Genomic DNA, 19,638 nt, shown 5'->3' with positions numbered 1-19,638 from the left:
TCTGTCATCTCCCCCTCCAAGAGGGAAAACAGCACTGGACCAGCCTTCTGCTCCGGCAATCGCTCAGCAGTCATTGAGTATCTACCACCCACAAGGCACTATGTTGGGCACTGGGGGAGACAATGATGAGTAACTTATGGCCCCTGCCTTCATGGAGCTCAGTCAAGGCCTTGCAGCAGTCACAGCGATAACTGGCTTTCTCCATCCCCTAGTGGGGAGTTGGTTTCAAGCTCATCAGTTCTCCCATCTGAAACTGGAGCTCCCAAGTCCTGAGCACACAGGTTGTGGTGAGAGCCAAGAGGCAAGAGAGAGGTGAAGGGGCTCTGGTGGATGGGGAAGCTGTTCAGAAGACAGCATTATAACGCAAGTCTCAAAGTCTCTGCAGGCTGCTGCTTCCGGTAGAGACCCAGATTCTCACCAAAGCATTGCTGTTTGGTGGTTTCTCACTAAGGAAGTTCAGGGTAAAAATAGCTCAGAAGGAGACTTGAATCCAGCTAGTTGGGGGTAGTCACTGCCTGGCTAATACACAAAAAAGGGAAGAGGTGTATTAGTAGCCACATGGACCCCAAGACTCACTGCTCCCCTACACGGCCCCCTGCCCCCGCACACTGCACGACAGGGCCTTTTGCTCTGTATTAGATAGGAGAGGGGCTTCACGTGCAGAGTCTCAGAACTGGAGGGGCTTAAGTCCCTATTCACCACCTGGGGTCACCCTGCTTTCAGGGTAGAAACACCTTGCTCACTCTGACTCACTCCCGGGCCAGATTTCTGGCCCAGTCTGCAAACCACTCTCAAGAATGAGCCTTTAAGAAGCACTCTGCCACCAACAGCTTGCCAGCTGCCCCACAAAACCTTCCTGCTGGAAGAGCCACCAGCTGTCCCCAGTGCCCAGCTGGTACTTCAGCCTGACAGTCAAGGGCAGGGTACCTGCCTGACCCTGAGAATGAAGGTCTGCTGAAGCCAGTCTAAGGAGGGACCACCTCCCTCCTCTGGTGCAAAGGGTTAGGGCAGGGAAAGTCAAATCCCTGACCTCTCCTGGTTTCCTGTTGGATTTAGAAATTGGGACCTAACTAGTACCATGGGCAACAAGGTCCCAACACCAAAACCACGTGCTCAGACCTCCTTTTAGCCTCAGGGCAGTGATCTGAGGAGGTCTTAAAACAGATCTCTACAGCCTGGTGTTAGGCACCCTAGAAAGCCTCCTTTCTGCTCTCCAGTGCAAGCCAGTCTCTTCTCCCCCTTCTTCTGGCCTCCCAGAAAACACTTGTCAGAAGTCTGGTTTGCACCTACTACCTCTCCAAAGAGCACCCTGCCACAAGGGTGGCATCACCAGCCCTCCTCGGGGGTGGGGAAGAGGTGTATATGACACTTTGAGCATTAGGGCTGCATCTGACAAAGGAACGGCTTGAAGTTAAGGATCCTGGCTGGTGCCTCGCAGAAAGCTTCCTGGCCATTCATATTTTTGCAATAGGAGCTTTTGAGGACTGAGCTTTGTAAAATGTCTGCTAGAGAGAGAGCCAACACTTCACCTATAGGGAGAGGGTGCAGGGGTGCACCCTGGCTCTGGGCTCCTAGAGAAACGAGGGCCCCTTCTCTGGGCTCACAAAACGGTTAGGTGCATGCCGGTGCCACTCACTCTCTCGGCCAAGCCCGGGGCTGACACCATGCAGCACACGGTGCTACCCACAATGCACCGGTCCTTCTCTGTCACACACAAGCACTCACATTCACCCCCGCTCCCAGAGGGAGCCCGGGCCCAGCCCACGGGCGACCCGGCGCCAACCCCTCCAGCCACGCACTTACCTGTAAGTTGCACCGGCTGCAGGCCTGCCCTGGCGCCCGCGGGGGGCTGGGGCCCGGCCGGGGGCGGCCGCGGCGAGCGACTCCGGGCAGGTTTCAGCCGGCTCCTAACAAAGGCTGCACGCAGGCAGCGGGCGCCGCCTGCATCCCCGCTCCGCGCCCGGGCGGCGGCGGCGGCGGCGTGAGGGCCCCCGCAGCTGCGGCGCCCTCTCGCTCGGCGCTGCCCGCTCCAAGGGTGCTCAGGCTCCCGCGCTCCCGCTTGCTGCCGCCCGCCACCGCCGCCGCCGTCCGGCTACCGCACCGCACACATCAATTATTCATCGCCCGTCTCCAGCTTCCCGGGCGAAGCCAATCACAGGCAGAGGCTCCGCTAATGGGGCCGCTGCTGCCGCCGCCGCCGAGAAGGCAGCCAGCCGCGCGCCCGGGCGCAGGCGACAGCCCTCCGGGGACGGGGATGGGCCGGGGGCGCGCGGGGGGCGGGGGCGCACTGGGCGCGCTAAAGAAACTTCCCACCGCCTGCCTTCTACGCCGCGCCCCGGGACACCGGCGGCGAGACCACCCACCCAGCGTGCGCCCGCGTGGGGCTTGGGGGCTCGGGGGAGGCCGGGCGGGCCGCGGCGGGGGAGGGGAGGGAGGAGGAGCGCGGGAGGAAGATGAAAGGCTCGCAGACCTGCCTCGGCGTCTCCAGGGAGCCCCGGCTCGCGCGCGCCCTACCCGCCCGCGAGCCTCGTCGTCTGCACCCCCGCCCCCAGCCCGCCGCCCGCGCGCAGACCGCCAGCCCAGCCACTTTGCTGCGAGGGAGCACGAGCGAGTATGAATCGGAGGCAGCTCACATTTCAAACTTGCACGCAGGGGTGGTGCTGGTGCACGCCGCCGCGGAGCTAACACACTGCCCGACTAGCGGCTCTCCAGCCTGCGGGCGGGAGCGGCGACCAGGCCCCCTACCCTCCCCCGTCTAGGCAATTAATTGGAAGCAACACTTGTGCAAGTGGGGCTCCCAGAGCGCTGTCGCCCGAGGGGGCCGCCGGGAAGGCGCTGGTGGGGGATGACTTCGGGTGTCTCCCGCCCTACAGCGATTTGTCCCAAGTGGTCATGCTAATGAGGGTCCCCCTTGGGGTGGGGGCAGAGGAGGGAGTTGGCCTGTAGGCTGCTGCGGCCAGGGAGGACGGGGGCGGGGGGGGGGAGGGGATAGGAGAGGGCGGGGCACGAACGGGGCATCTGGATTGCGACCGCGGTTTAAAGGATTTTCAGACCGGGTTATGGGCGGAGAAGGCAGGCGGCACGGCATCTTCTCAGGCATAGGGGCCCCTGCCACCTCTGGGATTCCCCGAGCATGGAATCCGAGTCAGGGTGAGCGGACGCACGTAAACTTGAGCTCTTCGACTTCGGGAGTTCCTGGAGCCAGTGGCGTTAGAGAAGCCGAGGGCCGCAGCTGTGCGCGGCCCCGCCCCGCCCGGGAGCTGCTGCCTTCCTGACATTGCATCCTGTAGGTGGCCACGGCCTCTTCCTTCCAGCCTGTCTGTCGCATGGGCTCCTGGCGCTGCACTGAGTTTACCCTTGTATACCCTTCCGCACCATAGACACCCCTGAAAGCCCACCCGCTTCTCTAACCCAAAGGGTTTTTCGCCTCTCCCTATTTTGTGGGCACTTCCCATCACTACCATCGTCTTGGGAGAAACTATATTTTATAGCTCCCCTCCCCCAACCGGGCCCACCTGCCAGTGAAAGTTTCTTGAATGGTGACCTAACTGCCCCAAACAATTAGGAAGGTAAGGGGTCCCCATCATTCATCCTAAATACAGGTAGCTGGAACCGTTCTTAAAATCTCTGTGTTAGAGTGCCCTGTATTGCTATCCTGGCCAGAGACTGGTGGACTTGATCAGGTTCACTAGCCTTTGACATTGCTGTTTCTGACTTATTTCCAGGATTACCCCACCCCCACCCTTTTCAGTCTGAGCCTCTGGCTGGCTCCTATACCTTCCTGTCTGCCCTACCTACCGCCCTGGAAGTGGCTGAGACAAATCACTTATCTAGAAATTATGTTCTTACTCCTTATTTGAAATAAACAGTTAGCAGACTCTAATCCCACCCACTGATACCTGAAATACCACTTTGCACTTTTGGGATTGGCATTTTGCAGTTGTCACGGGGCTTTCCCTCCCAGGATCTGGTTAAATGCATTAATTCAGATTTTATAACTTGTTGACTTTTGGACAAGAACTAGCTTCCTGCAGAATAATTGGCATCCCCTTCCTGCAAAGCCAAACTCAGGGCCGCCAGGGGAAGAACTTCTCTTCTCTGCACAAATTCCAGGTTTGGCTCATTTCACCTCCTCTATGGAGCCTTTCCACATCTTCCTTGAGTACAGTTATTTATTCACGGAGGTAGTCACCGGGGCCCTGCCCTGCCAATAGCCCCACAGGGATTTGGGATCCTATGAGGGAAAAGCCTTATGGCCCAGTGAGGACTCTCCCATCTTTCACTCTTTGGTTGGTTGGCCCAGTACCCACTGCAGATCCCCAAGATAATATACTCCAAAGCTCAGTGCTCTACCGCAACACCCAGAAACATATGGGCAGCACACTTTAGTCCACCTTTCAGAACAAAACACAGAGATAGATGTCCCTCAGACCTGGTTTCTACTACTAATTTGGTTTCAACATAATGTGAAGGCTCAAACCTCAATTATACAGAATCCAAACAGTCAAGACCTCAACTGACTAGATCACATTTCTCCTGGATCCTCCCCTCCCAGAAGTTCTGTGCAATGATAATTCACAATAGTAACCTGATCCTTAGTGCCTTTTGAACCACCAAAGACCCAGATGTTTGGAACTCCCAGATTCATTCTTGAAATACCCTGTATATGTTGGTACTATGTGGCCAGGCCCAGACACTGAGTTCAGAAAAACTGCTCGGGAAGTAAGGCCAGAATTCATACTGGATGAGCAGAGGTTTACACTAGAGCAGGGGTCAGGAACCTATGGCTCGCGAGCCAGATGCGGCTCTTTTGAGGGCTGCATTTGGCTCGCAGACAAATCTTTAATAAAAAAAATAATGTTAAAAATATAAAACATTCTCATGTATTACAATCCATTCATTTCCTATCACTCATGTTCATGGTTGCGGGTGGCTGGAGCCAATCACAGCTGTCCTCCGGGACAAGAGCAAATTTTTATTGGATAATGTGTAATGTACACAAGTCACTGCATGGCTCTCACAGAATTACATTTTAAAATATGTGGCGTTCATGGCTCTCTCAGCCAAAAAGGTTCCCGACCCCTGTGGTAGAGGGTTCTTTTGGCACTGCCTGGGAAACTAAGAAGACAGCTACACCAGTCCCCCTCCCCCACCTTCTAGGGACCCACTCAGGGAGAAGCCCTAGGGTGGGGTAAGAGAAGAGAATTGATAAGCTAATACGTAAGCTTCTCTGGCAAGGTATCTACAGTTTTTTTACTTTCCCCAGGTAAGCCCATACACCCAAAGTAAATACTCTCCACTAACAAATTTGTATAATTAGGAAAACAAATTGTTTTCAAGCATCCATTCACCAGCCAAAGCTAGGGGTTTCATATGCTAATTTCAAGGTCTGCACGGACCCTATTCAAGGCCCTCTCCTGCCCAATTGGTAGCAAGCTCTAATTAATACGACACTCCTGAGCCTGAGGAAATCCTGGTACTCCAACCAGTTCCTGCTTCAGAAGAACTTCTGCCTACTAACTCCACTTCTCTAACTTCCAAAGATTTGCTCAAAAGCCTGAGGCCCAAAGTGGCCTGCTCCACCCCCTGGGCGCCTGCCTTGATAAGGATCTACAGGAAAGGGGCAGCAGACAAAAGAGCGCTCCACTTCTGTGCTCAGTCACTGCGAGCTCTCCGAGTGACCTCAGTGAGGGGGCCCAGCCCAGGGGAATGACTTGGGAGGCAGAAGAAAGGAAGAGAAAAGGGAGAGCTGCAGTCCCGGCGCCCTGGCTCCTTGATGAATGCCCGCGAGCGCTCGGGAAGCCTGGCTCCGGGATCAATAGCGAGTGGCTTTTCTTGCGGGTGTTTGAACTCCTCCTGCCGTGGGCCCTGGTGAGGAGGAGTCGTCAATAAATCACAGCGCTGCAGCTGGGAAGGCAGGAGGGTGCAGGAGGGAGGATGCTTCCACTGGCTGGGTGAGCCTGCCATGTGGAACCACCTCGGCAGGACCAACCAGGCCACAGACCTGGGGCTGGGGATTAGGGTACTGCTAGGGTTGGTTCTGGGGTGCCAGAAAAGCCCCGTCTAGGATCCCCAGCTCAACTAAGAGGGATGGGGCTCCCAGATCCTATACCAGCAGCTCAGATCAGAAGAAAGAAAAAGATCAAAGTGACCTAGGATGTAGGTCAGTCACCCTGGGGTTGAAAGTGGCTCAGGGTTGGGTGGCCCAGTGCAGAATTTTGTGTGGTGGGAGGCCTAGGGGCATACAAAAGCCAGGCTGCCTCCCCTGAGACTGAGAGGAGGCAGAACAATGACCCCGAGAGGTGGTCTTGCTGATTCAGTAGGTCTTAACAAGGGTCCCAGGGACTCAGAGATGTCACTCATGCAGGCTCAAGCACTGAGAGAGAGAGAGAGAGAGAGAGAGAGAGAGAGAGTAAGGTAGACAGGAAGGCTCTGGGCTGGTCTGTGAGGGAGTGTGACAGGCATGAGCTCAGGCCCTGGGCCAGTCATCTTCACATACCTGGTCCTTTAGAAGATACCTGGAAGGGAGTACAGGGCAGGTGTGTGTCAATAAAGGGACCAAAACATACTGAGGGTACAGGTCCTGAAGCATCTGTCTCATTGCGGCCCAAGCAGCTGCTCTGGGGGTTGACTCAGGGGCTCTGCCTCCAACGACCTTTTCCTGGGACTTCTGCCCTCTCCCCTCTGAGTGGACCAGGCACAAACTCCAGTGTCTTTTGATCATGAGGTTCCCTCCGCCCCCTTTCCTCCCGCCCTGGTCAACCCCCTCAGTTCTACATGCACAGTCTTGAGGTAGGAAGGCACAGCCGGAGTTCAGTCCTGGCTGATGCAGGCATCTCCACCAGGCTCGGAACCCTGGTACACAGAGGGACAGCAGGAGGGCACACTCCACTTGGGACACAGAGCTGGGGCCCATGCTGGGTCCCGGCCTCCCCTCTGTCCATAATAATACAGAGCTCATGGTGACAGCGTGCTTGCTGGTTGCCAGGCATGGGGCCAGGCACCCTCCAAGTACCAACATGCCATCCTCACCAACGGCCTTCTCTGACAAGGTGTGATTATTTCTACTCCAGAGACGGTAACATCCAGGCACAGAGAGGTTTAGAGAACTTGCCAAAGGATTTAAACTACCCAGCAATCTGTCTGCAAGTGCACCAGTAACCATCATACTATATGTCCAAGATGGAACTCCAAGGTCGAGAGGCGAGTGTCAGGTTTTATATTCTTTCCAGCATACCACATTACATATGCTGAAATCATTTCTTCCTTTGTGTTTCTTTTTTATGTTTAGCGCCCACCTAATATTCTGGGTTGTCTGGGGCTCCGCCTGAGGAGGGCTCGGGGCATGGTGGAGGAGACATTGCTGGATCCCCCTCTGTCACTGTATCCCTCCCCTTTTTGGATTTACCCACCAGCGGGGCCCTTGTCTCAAACTCTGACTGCATTCCCAGAAGTCTGCATTTGGCTTCTGCCCCACTCTTAGAATTATTTCACTAAGAAAACAAAACCTACCCCTGCCCCCCCACCACATCCTTATGGAACCTTCGAGAAGCCCTACAATTGTGAGGTTATTGGGGATCCACAAAAGCCTCCTGCCAGACTGAAGAAGAGAAGGTGAAGGAGGGAACCCAGGAATAAGGCACAAAATGGTCATCAATGGCTTCAGTCTTCTAGAGCTGCCCGCCCCTCTGTGCTCAGCCGGGAAGGTGGTCACTCTGAAGGCTGCCCAGGCCACTGGATGCCTGCAGCCACTAGCGTGTCCTGTGGGAAGAGAAGCGAGCAGGCAAGGGCCAGAGTGGATCAGGAAGACACTGTCCATGTCCCCTGTAGCTAAATAGCTGTGGAGGTAGCGGACAGGCCTGGAGTTGGAGGCTGAGCCTCAGGAAACAATTAGTGACAGCTGGTGGCCCTGGACAAGTCATTCAGGCTTCCTGGGCCTTGGCCTCCTCATTTGTAACATAGGATGAGGACACCTAACATCAGGTCCTAGGAAGGATGAAGGAGGTAACAGTGATGATTCTCCAGAGGTTGGGAGGTCATAGTGTTGTGGTTTGAACTGTGTTCCCCAAAAGATGTTGAAGTCCACCCAGAGCTGTGAATGTGACATTATTTGGAAATAGGATGAGGTCATTAAGGTGGGCCCTAATCCCATATGACTGGTGAACTTAGGAAAAAGAAGACTTTTGGACAGAGAGACAGACATGCACACAGGGAGAATGTCATGTGACAGGAACTACCAGGAGCTAGGAAAGGGGCCTGGAACAGACTTTTCCCTATAGCCTTCAGAGGGAGCATGCCGTGTCAACATGACACCTTGATCTTGAACTTCTGGCTCCCAGAACTGTGGGAGAATATACTTGTGGTTTAAGCCTCCAGGTCTGTTATTCTTTGTTATGGCAGTGCTAGCAACAAGTACACATGGGTGCTGTTAAAATGGAAGGTACAGCACATCTCTTCTCTGCTTCAGTCCCTTCCTCTGGTGGCTCTGACTCATTTAGTGCAAAAATCCAAGTACTTATTATGACACACAAGACCCACGTGGCCCGGCCCCTGTCACCTCCCTGACCTCGTTTCCTCCCCCTGTTTACTCTGCCCCAGCCTCTCTGCCCTCTGGCTGCCAGGGCCCCAGAAGTACTCTCCGTGGTTTGCCAGGCAGCTCTTCTCCAGAGAGCCAGGCTCCCCTCCCACCTCCAACAGGCTTTTGCTCACGTGACACCGCCTCTAGGAAGCCTCCCTCAGCCACTCTGCCACAAACTACAGCCCCTCCCGACAGGTCCTACAACCCTTTTCTGACTTAGCCTTCCCCTTCACATTTGTGACTGGTGCATGTCAAATATTTCTTCTGTTCACTCTTTCTCCCCCGAAAGCAAGCTCCATGTCAACAATGACTCTTGTCCCTTTTGTACAGGTAATATTCACAGTATCTAAAATACACCAGGCAGATGTGTGGTATTTGCTGTCTGAATGAAATGACCAACTGCCTGAATGAGTGAGGGCCTCATGGAATGAATGAGAGTCAGGGTCTGTGTGCCCAGCCTGCCCTGCCCACCCACCCAGAGGCAAGGTCCCCAACCTGCGGTCTGGAAGAACACGGGCTGCTTCTCGGTGGGGCAGCCTGCTCAGACAGGAAGCTCAGGCCGGGCTGCGGAAGTGGCGGGAGCTCACACCTAGGCCCCTCGTGAATCTTTTCCCATTGATTTCTGGAGTCACCTTTGAAGGCAGGGGACAGCCATGCCTCAGCAGTCCTGGGGTTTCATTGCTTCTTCCAGGACCCAGTTTTGACAGGGGGCTTCAGGACGGCCCCTGGGCTGGACTGACAAGCTCCCTGCAATTGGAAAGGCAATTTCCTTTCCCGTTGAAGCTGTCTGTCTCACTGCCTGCCTGGCTGTGCAGTACGGCCCCTGTCTGGGCTGGGGCAGCCGGATTCTGCTCCTCATGCTCCCCAGACAAAGGCTCATGCGGGCCCCGGGAGGGTGCCATCCACTTTGCAGAGGGAGAACTGGGGCTCAAGTGGGGGAAGGCCTTAAGGCCACATCTACATAAGGCTGAATGCAAGCTGGGGGGCACACTGGGGTCGGGTGGTTGCTGGAGCCTGGCAGGGCTGAGTGCAAGCTGCCCCACCAGTCATCTGACCCCAGTGTGCCCCCAGTCTTGCACGGCCTGTTATGTCCAGCCCTTTTCCCCACAGAGCCTCTACCTGCCCATTTGTAACAATCAACTCATTTGGCATTGGCATAATGAAGCCCTAGTCTTATTTTTCAAGAGAGGAAATTGAGGGTCAAAGAGGGGCCAGGGCTTCCTCTGGTCACACAGCAAATTAATGGGAAAGCCAGGACTGGATCCAAGGCTCCTGGCTTATTCCAGAGCTTCAAGCCATCTCTCCCAGGGCTGTGTCCCAAATCCCACCAGCATGAGCTCCAAACTGTAAAGTGCTAGATGGATTTGAGGGCTTGCTATTCCAAAGGGCCCCTACCCACCAGCTGCCTCACTCCCCACACGTCGGGAAGATGGGTAGAGGCATCTGATTTGTGCTCATAAGAAGAACAGTGTTTCTGATAGTTAGGGCTGTCCAGGGCAATGGCGAGCAACCTGCCAACGAGGCGTGCGAGCTGAGAACGGAGCACTGCAGAGGAAATCCACGCTGGTGGGTCTATGGCTCCGTAAGCCCTTTCTGCCTTGGGGGCCAGAAGTGACAGAGCAGGGGAGGGTGGTTGAGAAGCATGCCGAAGCACCTCCACTGTGCTCTGGGCAGCAGTAGAGGGTTTTATGAACTGCCCGAGCTCACTACAGTTCACCAGGAGCCCTTCATACCCTGGATCACTACCCCTACGTTCCTGACAGTCCTGTGAGAGTGCCTGCTCCCTTCCAGCCTCTTGCTCCCTGGCCCGCGGCGGCCCAGGGACCTAGTGGCTTCCTCTACTCCCCAATGTGGTCCAGGTGTCTCCCACCCCCTGAGGCTTTAGACTTGAGCAGACAGGCCATGCAGGAATGTCTGTCTGGGGAAAATCCAAAGTGGCCGCCAGGGCAGGGCAAGGAGTGGGAGGCCTGGTGTTGAAATCAGGATCTGCAGAGCTGAACTTGGCAGGTGGGAGCAGCACACTCCGCCCGACACCAAGTCCCCAACGGAGAGAGGTGACGAGGCTTGCTATGTCACCAAGAGCAGGTCGCTGTCTCTCTCTGCGCCATAGCTTCCCCACCCAGGGAAGACATCAGGTGCAGATGCTGGTTCTCTCTTTGCTGATGGGGGCACTGGTCTTCTCAAGTTTGGCTGAGAAGTCCCTGAGAACTGTCACTACTGAGCTGACCACTACTGATTTCCTATAGAGGCAGGCCAGACAAGAGGCTTACAATATACACAATCCTCTTAAAGAAGCAAGTTCAAAGCAGAAGGCTCGCTATGGTCCTATTCTTATAAATTTATTATTGACAGTGTACCGGGTAGGCATATCATTTTTGGTTCACTCTGAGCTCCGTAAGGGCAGGAATTTTGCCGTTTTGATCACTGCTATATCCCTGGTGGCTGTGTACCCTGCACACAGTAGGTACCCAACAAATATTTGTTGACTAATGGCTATTCACCAAGTTGGTGCCCCATGGTAGTGGGATTTCAGCTATTCTTTACTTTCTTAATTTTCTTAATTGTTTATAAGGAGTATGTGTTATTTTTGTGATTAGAAATAAACACTCCATAAAACCAATTTCATGTTCAAATTAAATGAATCCAAAGACATTTCCCCCAGAAGGGTGCTGTCTACCATCTTCAGAACCAGTAACTTAAGGGTCAATAGTAAGAAACGACTCCACATCCCCAAGTGAGCTCCTGAGGCCCAGCCTGTGGGTGGCCTGAGCAGAGAAAGGGCAGCAGGCCTCACCAGACAGTCGCCATCCACCCCTTTCCCTCGACATGTGGCACGATTCCACCCTAGCAGGCTCTTGTTTGGACACCTGAAATTGCCTCCAAACTGTTTTCTCTGCCTCTGACCCCTAGGTCCCTCCTCTATCTGCTGAGGCTCACAAAAGACTAGCCTGACCATGTCACTCCCTTGTCTAAAACCATCCATGGCTCCCTCATTTAAAATTCAAGTCTGAGTTCCTTATATTGGCACGAAGTCCCCAGAAACCCCAGGCATGGTCTCTGGAAGGGCCCTCTGCTACCCTGGGCCTGGGTTGCGCTTGTCTGGATGTCTCCAGCAAGTCCCTTAAAGGCATTTATAGTCTTTGGTTTGCCCTAATCTACTGGAGTCAGGTTCTCCCCCCAAACCCACATATCAGGCATAGCTGCAGAGTGGCTGGGTGCCAGCTTGCATCCGGGAAGGGAAACTGCCGCAAATCCGAGGGTGGCAGGGAAGCTGACTCCCTCTACTCCACCAATCTGGAGATCTCTCTAGGGGGATGAGAAGCCAGACACCCTTGACAAATGGAAAGGCAGGGCAAGCCACGGGCAGCAACCTGGGTCGGGCTCTTAGGGAGGGAACAAGTCAGCCCTCAGGATCTCAGACCTCGGAATGCTATGGTGTGGGGCCGAGCAGCACTGCCTCCTCTCTGCCTCACTTTCCCCACTTTGGATGTGGGCAGTACTCTGCGATGCACAGCAGAAAGCCGCAGTCCTGAGAACCCTGGTCTCCCTCAGCAAGCGAAGCCCACACCTCCCTCGGGCTCCAGACAGACCCGGGAGTGTGGTGTGTAACTGAATTTGGCCTAATTACCTAATTGCACTGAGGAACAACCAGTACTGACAGAGACCGCATGTGTTGAGGTGGTTGGGAGCTAGGAGCCAAGTGGGAGTCTCCAGATCACCCAGACGTTCAGGAGAGCAGTGCCAGGCACATGCCCCTCCACGCCCCCTAACCTCCCGGTTCAGGAGAGCAGTGCCAGGCACATGCCCCTCCATGCCCCCTAACCTCCTGGTTCAGGAGAGTAGTGCCAGGCACATGCCCCTCCATGCCCCCTAACCTCCCGGTTCAGGAGAGCAGTGCCAGACACATGCCCCTCCATGCCCCCTAACCTCCCGGTTCAGGAGAGTAGTGCCAGGCACATGCCCCTCCATGCCCCTAACCTCCCGGTTCAGGAGAGCAGTGCCAGGCACATGCCCCTTCATGCCCCTAACCTCCCGGTTCAGGAGAGCAGTGCCAGGCACATGCCCCTCCATGCCCCCTAACCTCCCGGTTCAGGAGAGCAGTGCCAGGCACATGCCCCTCCATGCCCCCTAACCTCCTGGTTCAGGAGAGCAGTGCCAGGCACATGCCCCTTCACGCCCCCTAACCGCCGGTTGCTCGGAACCTCGGTGTCACTGCTCCCATGCTACAGGTGAGGAAACTGAGGTTCAGAGAGAAGTGGCATAGGGACGCCGAGTCAGAAGAAGTAGAGAGGAACTTTGAAGCCACATTCCTTCTGTCCCTGTGCCCCTGCTCACGGGGTTCCCTCTGCCTGGAACGCCTTTCTCCACCCTCCTCTCCAGGCATATTTCCTCCTTGGAGCCTTTCCACTAAAGGTCATTTCTTCAGGAAAGTCCCCAAACTCATGGCCTCCTCCACCTGTCGGTTGCAGAAGCTACCATCATGATTATATCTATTCCAAATGTGTGCTTACCACCCAGCCTGGAGCTTCTGGGGCAAGGGCTACAGCCACCCCTCACAATGCCCAGCGTCCAGCACAGGCCCAGGACGCTGTGGCCCTCCACACATGTTTGCTAAGTGAGCGACTGAAGAACCTGTAAACCCTGGGTCTTTCCTGGACATAGTCTCTTGCTTTCCTGACATCGCCAGCCTGAGCCTTGGGGACTGGGATCTCATCTGCAAGAAGTACTGCACTTGGGGCTGTGCCAGGGGTCCCTCATTGTCCCAGGGGAGCTCGAGTGATGCTGCAGGGAAGACACACCCTCTGGACATACTGGCCTCCAGGTGGATAGACAGGAGGTCCACTCTGAGGCCCCGAGCTGCAGATCCCAGATCCCGCCATTGGGAGGTGAAGGGACAGGCCTAGGGTCACTCAGCTTGCCAAGAGACAGAGCTGGAAGCCAGGCCTGCCCGAATCTGGGACCCGGCCTTACTGCTCCTCCCTCACCATGCTGTCTTCAAACGACAGAGTGAGTGAACAAGGCTAACTTACAGAAGAACAAGGACATGAAGCCTAAGAAAATCATGTGACTAGTGAAGTTTCAGGGCTCATGAGACAAGGCAGGACAGAGATTATTAGACCCCTCTACAAAGGCTGCTGACCATTGGGTTGATTCTCAAGGCAGCCCTGCTCCCAGAATGCATTAAGTCTCCATTCGTCCAAGGCTTGGGGCTTGCCAAGCCTCCTGCGTCCTTTTGGGAGGTGGTCTGACCTGGTACCCAAGCATGTGGGTCTGGAGCAGGACTTCATGGATTTAATTCTAGCCCCAACACTTGCTAGCTGTGTGGCCTTTGAATCTCAGTATTTTTTTAAAGATGAAAGGAGAGGATATATATGCAGTATTTTGCTCAGGGTCTGGAACAAGGTAAGGACTCAGTACCAGTTAACTCCTTAATGGATCAGGTCTAGTAGTCGAATAATGGTAGCACTAGAGTAACAGTGGCTGTCCGGGGTGCACCAGTACTAGTAGTAGTGATGGGAAGAGTATCAGTGGTGAGCATTCCATCATGCCAGCCTCACCTAATACAATGAGGGATGCTGGGATGACTGTTTCCTCTCTGTGTGCCAGTCTCCACTCAGGTGAAAACAGGAGGTTGGGCCAGGTAAGCCTGAGAGGCCTTCTGCACTCTGGCATCAACACTGGAGAGCAGTGGTTGCAATAAAAATGCTGCTACTGTAGATACTCTATTTATATTGATTACATACCTCATGTTCTCCAAAAGGACATTGTCCTCCTGCCTCCCCTGACTCTCCAGCACATGCTACCACCTCCCCAGCCAGCCCTCTTCTCCACACAGTTGAAGTTTTCTTGTGGAAGGGCATGCTCCACCTGCCAGTTTTGCCTCAGTGACAGGGATGTGGCAAATGGATGCCAAGTTTTCACAACACACAGGCATGGCTTCCCCTATGTCATCCCATCTAATCCTCAACAGCAACAATCGTAGGAGGGGCTATGTTTAGTTAATCCCATTTCCTGCCACACTAAAGCTCAGAGAGGTGATGTTCGTGACCTAAAGTTACACAGTTTGAGAGCAGGGGAGCGGGATGCATGACCAGTGTGGCCTCCCCTCACGCCCTCACGGCTGGACAATTGCCATTGCCATGCAGGTGATTTCTACACCTCGAAGGATTTTGTTTGCTCCCCCCCCCCCACGCTGGTCCCATGCAGGTGCTCCTCAATGATTTAAGTCCCATGCTTTTACTGGCCACCTGCTGGGTCCTAAACAAGAGCTGGTCAACAACATCAAAAACCTCAGGAGTTACCTTGCAGAGCTGGAAGCCCCAGTAGTTCTGGGCATATGTCTCGCATGGTCTCAGGTGATCCCCAGTGGCTGTCCTGTTGGGGGTGCTGGGTTTTCTGATCCCCCAGACCCACCCAGTATCTTTCTATAGGACCAATGCTCTTTGAATCACCTTCTGGCTGTGTGCATGTTGGGGTCTGTGATGCTGAGCTGAGGCAGCCTTTTCTGTACAAGGATAGACCCGGGACCCCAAAGCCTCGCCTGGACTGGAGTGGGACACCAGTGCCTTGGGGGAGATAGACCCTGACCTGGGAGGCCACCTCCACACTCCCTGTCCACTCACTTGGAAGGCAGCGCCTTTCTCTCCCTCCCTTGTTTTCTTCCTTACGGTCTCTCTCCATTTGGGATGGGAGGAGAAGAACCAGATGAGAGCCTGTCCCCAGAGGGTAGGCACACCAATCTCTCCCTGGAGACCACCCACGAGCCTCACTTCCACAGCCAAGTAGAGGGAATATCTGGCCACACTTCCCAGTGCGCGCCTTCTCCACGGAGCACTACAGCACACCCACTTCCTGCTTTCTGTTTGTGCCTCTGGAGGGCGGGCTCCAATTTCTCTCTCCCAAGCCCTTCTGCACAGACGTGAGCCCTTCACATGCAGGGCCCCTCGCCTCCTGGCCTCCCGGCAGACGCTTAATTGGGAGAAAGTGAGTCTAAACATCTGGAGCGCACATCTGAGAGTGGGCTCAGGACCACACGGAGCCTGAAGGAAACGGCAATACGTGCAATTATGTCACTTCCTCAGCTGAGGGTGCTCAGGAGGGGGCAGCACAAATGGTAGCAGGCATTTCTGGGGCACAGTTCAGGCCTGGGCTGGGGCCAGGGGGCACCCGTGGACAGTGAGCTTGGGGCCTAGGGCATGAGGCAGAGCTGAGCCAGTGGGACCAATGGTTTGTGGAGCTGCAGTCCCGAGAGGAAAGTAGAAACAAAGGCAATGAAAGGGGGAGAGGAAAGAGAGGGTGACACAGACAAAGCTGTTTTGCTCAGCTTACAGAGAGGGCTCAGGCTTCCAGGAAATGGAGCAGCCCACCCTCCGGCCGCTAGCCCAGCAGGAGAGCAGCAGAGCAGCACTGCGCAGGCTGCAGCACCCAGTTCTCAGCCCTCCCAGCTGAGACACTGGGCAGGGACTTTGATTTTCTGAGCCTCAGTTTCCCTAGCTGGAAAAGGGGACAGAGCTCTCTCTCACAAGAGAGTGGGACTAAATATCAGAATGATTGTGTGTGAGCCTGTTTTAAGAGCTCTCCTATGTGACGTGACGGCAGACCGCAGACCACGGACTATCCCTGATTTGTCCAACCCCACCTGAGTGGGGAGCTTCCTGCTGGAAGTGCTGGCCCCTGGAGCTTCCCCTTGTCTTCAGCTCTCCCCTTTGCTGATGTGGGTCTGTTGACTTTGTTTTGCCTGAGCACATCCAGGTCTGCGAGCTCCTTGAGGGTACAGACGCTCTCTAGAGTCCCTAAGTGCCAATCACCACGTCTGCATATAAACAAGTGCCCATGCACCACTGTTGAAGTGGTGAATTACTTTATCCTTTGCTCTGAGTTTCTGCTGTCACGATAATTATGTGCCTGTTTCAGAGGCACACTCCTAATTCCTTCTCCCCCTAACCCTCCACCCCCAGTTTCCTGCTAGAGACAATAGTGGTTCTTCATCCCAAACAGGTGAAACTGGGTCCTTTGGAATTACCTACAGGAGTCCAGCCCCAGGCACTGTTTCCACCTGGCCAGCCTCAACAAGCCAGGAAATGTGCCTAACAATATAATGAAGCAACTGTTAGCAGCTCCTCAAGGAACGTCACTGGCCAGAGTTTCCAAGCTCTGGGGCCTGTCTCTGTGCCCAGGAATAGCAAGGGCAGGCCTGGCCGAGGTGGCCATCCTTCCTTCCAGCCATCCGCCTGGCCACCACCCTGTCCCCAGTGAGGAGAATTACCACTGTGCAGAGCTTCCACTGCAACACAAAAACACCTGGTTGCCTGGGCAGCACCTTGCCAGGATGATGTGATCTAGATGGTCCCTTGAGAGGCAGCTGGGTTGCCACGGAAACAGAATTGCTGCCTCTCCAGCCAGGAGACTGGGATTCTACATGTGCTGGACCCCTAGCTTAGAGATGTGAAGTGACCTGCATAAAGTCACACAGCAAGTAGGTCTCAGAGCCTGCACAGCAAGGTAGGACTAAATGATCAGAATGATTATGCATAAAGCCCTTTTGAGATGCCAACTGTTGTGTTAAGTACTTTGTACCCATCATTTTGCAAAAGGCCGAGAGGCGTGGTTGCAGTCACAGGTGGCATGAAAGTGATGGAGCTAGGCCGAGACCAGGTCGGCCTGATCCTCAAGCCTGAGCTTGGACCCTGTCCCATGCTGTCCCCACTCTGGTGTCCACATCTCGGTTGTGCATGTCTGGAGACCAGCCCTATCCCAGTGGACTGCATGAGGGCCACTGAAAGTGTGGAGGTCAGCAAAGCTGGGGGCCCATAGGCTGAGACCCACAGTTTCCGAAAGGAGCAAGTAGCTGGAATTGGGGCAGGCCTTTTCATCCTGGTCCACACCCTTCCTTCCTCATTCTCTTCTTTCTTGCCTGTTCCTCTTCGGTCTCACCATGCATAAATCATCCAGAGCCATCTAGCCACTCATCCCATGCCTTACTACGCACAGTATTTGAGTTACATTTGGCAAGTTAATAAATCTTTGTATGTCAGTTTTCTAGTCCAGTGGTTCTCAAAGTGTGCGCCAGGGCGCACTGGTGCACCCTAGAAGATTTCCAGGTGTGCCCTATGGTATTCCAGAGAAATATGTGCCTGTTGGGGACCAAAAAACCAACAGGGTTTTTGGAGTTTAGGTTTTCAGGGGACAGAGGAGTGGGGAATTGGCTGTAAGCTGACAGTCTGCCCAACCCCCCACCTCACTTGCCTGATTCAGTTGCAAAAGGCTGTTAAGCTGTGGTGCTGGATTGTTTACACTACCCTCCATGTTCCCCAGAAAGACTGAAGGCAAGTTTCTTCTATCCTTTGTTTGGTGTAAAGTTAAGATGATATGTATGGTGGGGGTTTTGGATTGATGATTAAACATAAGGAATTGTCTCTTGAAGTCTTTTGGATTTCTATAACAGAAGAATATGTGGCAATATCTAAAAAAAGCTTTGAATATTTTACTATAATTTTCAACATCCTATTTATGTGAATTAGGATTTTCTACCCTCAATACAACTAAGAGTAAAAAGAGAGGAATTCTTCAATGTATTGAAAAGGAAATGAGAGTTTGCCTTTCAAATATATGCCTAAACATTGAAGAAATCGCTAGGGCACATCAGGCTCATGTTTCTCATAAACACAAGAATAAAACACTCAACACATTCATGCTGAGACCTGCTGAGTTTACTAAATCTTACTAAGAATGTATCTATCTATATAAAAAGATAACATTTTTGTCATTTTTTTTATTTTTTAACCCCTTTTTTACTAATTCTAAAAAGCATAACAAAAAAATGTAACATAAAAATGTTTTTTAATGTCAGAATAAATTTAATTTTGTCATATTTATTTTGTTTAATTACCATAAAAGCACGCTTGGACTTTATATTTTTTCTTTAATATTTGACTTAATTATTATAACATATTTCTCAGAAATTTGAATATAGTGCGCCTACAATTATTTTAAATGTGCCCCAACTTCAAAAAGTTTGAGAACCGCTGGACTAGTCTATAAAATGGGTTGAGCCATTGTATCAGTGCTGATGTTCATAACATATCCACACAGTGCCTCGCATGAAGAAGGAACTCACAGACAGCACTCTAAACATTACTTTCTCTTGAAAGGATTTTGGAAAGGGTTGCTGGGAGGCTTGATGAGACAGAGACCCTCAAACTTTCCCAGCCCCAGGCACAGACAGAATGCTGCTCACCCTGTCCAGCCTCCTCAGCTCTCTACTCTCCACTCCTTCAGGCCTCATGCCTCCTTTTGTTGGGGGAAAGGAGATGTGCTCTTCATCCCATGTGAGCCTCTGCTGTCTTGCAGATAGCCTTGGGCTTCTGGCCCTGGAGCCTCAGGAAGGGGCCAGTTTCTGCCCTGAGCTAATAGGATCTCACTCATCTCCTCCTCACCTGGAAGTGAATAGTGAATGTGGCTAAAATTTACATTGGCCCTATCTCCACACACAGGTTCCCTATTTTCCAAACCCCAAACATGACACAGCATTAGGCATATTTGACAGGCATATATGACAGGCATCTTAAGGAAGTCTGAATGCCAACAAGTCAGAATTAGATTGCTAACATGTCTATAGAACATACTATATACCAAGCCTTATTCTAAGCTTGTATATACATCAAATCACTTACGCCTGTAATGCAGGCATTATTATTATCAGCTTTTACGAAATGAAGTCATCGCGGGAGAGACATTAGGTGACTTTTCCAAGGTCACGCAGCTGTCAAGTGGAGGGCTGGTTGGGATTCACACCTGGGCAAGCTGCTCCAGAGTCCATGCTTTTAATTACTATTCCTCTCTGTGAACTAGCTGAATGGTTTCTGGGAAATATATTTAAAATTGGGGCAAACCAAGGAATTGTGGCAGTAACAGCTGACAGGTGCTGAGTGCTTACTTTGTGCCAGGCCCTGCTTCTCACTATCCATGGGACTGTGTGGACTGAACAAGCTCAAAGATGAGTGGGTGTCTAACCTACCAACAAGGACAAATCATTGTCAAATGCTGTCTTTAATATCCAC

The 19,638-nt window shown here is 53.2% G+C and overlaps 1 protein-coding gene across 11 annotated transcripts in view; it reads right to left on the bottom strand.

Moving 5' to 3' along the window:
* ZMIZ1 (zinc finger MIZ-type containing 1) overlaps positions 1–19,638 on the bottom strand; it is a 244,863-nt gene that overhangs the window by 69,224 nt on the left and 156,001 nt on the right. Inside the window, exon 1 of one of the 11 annotated variants that reach the window (XM_066243555.1) lies at positions 2,634–2,731. The exons of 9 other annotated variants lie outside the window; for them this stretch is intronic. The gene's annotated coding sequence lies outside the window, so the exon portion shown is untranslated. Of the gene's footprint in view, positions 1–1,803; positions 2,246–2,633; positions 2,732–19,638 lie in introns of those variants that run through there. One more of the 11 variants, XM_066243554.1, reaches the window with a different exon arrangement.

The sequence above is a fragment of the Saccopteryx bilineata genome, chromosome 9 (genome assembly GCF_036850765.1).
Source record: "Saccopteryx bilineata isolate mSacBil1 chromosome 9, mSacBil1_pri_phased_curated, whole genome shotgun sequence".
NCBI classification, from domain to species: domain Eukaryota; kingdom Metazoa; phylum Chordata; class Mammalia; order Chiroptera; family Emballonuridae; genus Saccopteryx; species Saccopteryx bilineata.
The sequence above is the reverse complement of the archived record's forward strand: the minus strand, read 5'-3'. Positions and strand labels throughout refer to the sequence as shown.